Here is a 2784-nt window from a genome sequence, read left to right on the forward strand (position 1 = left end):
CGGAGAAGGTTTCTTCATCACCTATAACTGTGGCGAACGTACTACGAGTCGAGGTATAATCAGAGGGTAAGTGTAAATTCTGGGAGGAATCTAAGGACTTCAGTTTTCTGGGGGATTAAGGGATTCACATGTGGAAGAAACAACTCATGTCCACCCTCTTTAAATAAGGGACGAAAAGGATGGCATTAATGTGTTCAGACCTTCAAGGAAATCTGCCAGCGAGAATGCGCCTGTTCCGCTCCCCCACGTTATCAGCAGCCATTGAATTTGAGAGGTCTTGTGAAGGGAAAACATTAAAGACCTACTTCGGGTAGCCAAACGGACAGAATGTATCAAGGCTAAATCAAGAAGGATATCTCGTAGATTGGAGCGTTTCCTGGGCATTTAGAGAATTGCCAACGCCAGGGAAGGGTCGAATTAAATGAGCCGTAATGAAGGCTCGGAGTTACCAAAACCCCCCTTTCCAACCAAGAGGTCGGACAGCAGGGTTTTTAGGGGCTATTGTGGGGCCCAACAATATATGGGCCAGGCCCATTTGTTCATGGAAGCTTTAAGGCCCAGTCCGAAGAAGATGGTAGTCCAAGCTCATTAGCGTAAAGCACACATGGGCCCAGAGAGGCAGCCGAGGACGGTGCAGCCCTCGGCTTGGTCCAAAGCTCCACCAAGAAAAAGGGGCAAAAGTGGCATAGGGACAATCTTAAAAGAAAATCTGAAATATCTAGGACAGGCTGCCCTTACTGCCTTTCCCAGACTGAACTTTGCACCTAACAGAGCTATGCTTTTTAGCTTTATCAGCTACTCCCAACGACTTAGGTCTGGGACAGATGGGACAAGTATCAGTCTTGGAAATGTCGACCCTATACGTGGACGAAGGAAATTGAATGCATGCTAGTATAAAAGAAAAAATATGTAACCTAAAGAAGGGGCTCCAGTCCCACTGGGAAAAGAGGAGAGGTTCCAGAGGTGAATACACCTGAACCATGTATGAGCTCCTTATCAAAACCACCGCCGGGTAAACACGACTTAGCCTTTCGATCCCACTCTCTACAAATGATATTGTATGGGCCCATTTATGTGCGAACCCAACTCTACTGCGGTTTGACGCAAAACGTGTCTCTACACCTATATACTTAGATTAGGCTATAGTAGAATTTATATTTTGTTAAAAAAAAAAAAAAAAAAAAAAAAAAAAAAAACACCACACATAAGAAAGAATGCCATATTTCAAACCAATTATTATTATATTTTGGATAGTAATAAGCATTCAAAATAAATTATTTTCATATTAATTTTAATTTAAAGAAAAGCATATACATAATACATTCCTTTTCAAACAACTATCTTAGCAATTGTTGAAAAGGTGGGGAAAACAATTGTGTAGCATGGTTTTATTGTATTTGTTGTGGTTGGAAAATGGATACAGTAGAAACTTGGGCTGACTTTGGTTTGAGACATTGGGCTTTGGCATTGCTGAAACTGGAATTAAACAGTACTGTACTATGTTAGCTTCGTGACCCGTGCAACGTATCTTTCAGTCAACACTCTCTTTCTCTTGCCGTGGGGTTTCAACTTTCAAGTTCAAAGGCAACCACCATTCAACATTCCCATGTCTATAGTCTCTATACCAACCTTATTTTTGCTACCAACCAATAAGAACTAAGAAGAGAGGGTTTATTCTCAAAGTATATACGTTTTAAAGGGAATGATACCCAAGGATATACTCTTTTTCTCTACAGTGTAGATGTTCTATTCAACACAAAAAGCTGCAGATAGCCATATCTGAAACAAAATGAACATGTTTTTGCTGAAGCTCTCAAGTTGAAGTGGTAACGTACGTGTGTTGTGCAGGCATGGATATGTTCCTTGATGGTCTTCTAATCAGATGCATATATATATGAGCAATATTATTATGACATTATGGTTAGATGACCATCAACGAACACGTTCATGATATATTGCATGCAGTAATTATTAATTCCTCTCTTTTTATTTCTTTCATTGTTTGCCCCTCAAACACCTTTAATTTACTTGGTGAGTATTAATTGTTTCTTAGACTTACATGCTAGGTTGCACCGACAAGCCATTTTTGACAAAGTATCGATGTCCGACATATGTCGAACACTGATACGAGTAAACTCATCGGATTCTGGTGTCTGAGTGGTGTCTTTTATTTTATTTTTTTCGCTTCTCTGACACGGCTCCAACACGGCGTGGACACGCCATCAGTGAAAAAAAAAATTCACAGATTTTGACAAATGGACAAATCATTACCGTTGATTTTGTGATATATCCTAAAATAAAGAAGTGAGAAGTGAGAAGAAACTGATCGGCGAGAAGTGAGAACAAAAAGCTTGTGCCCGCTGCCCTTTATCCCTCGCCAGTACTAGATTGGGCCGATCAGCGAGTCGACAAAATCCATAGACAATCGCTAGTGCCCTCTGTCCCTTCCGATCTCTCTCTCTCTCGGCATGGATAGGTCCGACTCTCTCTCTCTCTCTCTCTCTCTCTCTCTCTCTCTCTCTCTTTTAAATCCCACTCTCACTGTGTTATATTATATATATATATATATATATATATATATATATATATATATGTATATATGTATGTATTTATGTATGTATGGATATATATATATATATTAATTTTTTTGTTTCTTTACTTAGCCTTTTGCCTTATAAATTATATTGTTTATTATGAATATAGTGATTTTTGTTTTTGTGTGTCTTGCTATAGTTTTATTTATTTATTAAAGTTAAATATTGTAGGTGATTTTACTAAAATGAA

Source organism: Quercus robur, chromosome 10, assembly GCF_932294415.1.
Source record: "Quercus robur chromosome 10, dhQueRobu3.1, whole genome shotgun sequence".
Taxonomy (NCBI): Eukaryota; Viridiplantae; Streptophyta; class Magnoliopsida; order Fagales; family Fagaceae; genus Quercus; species Quercus robur.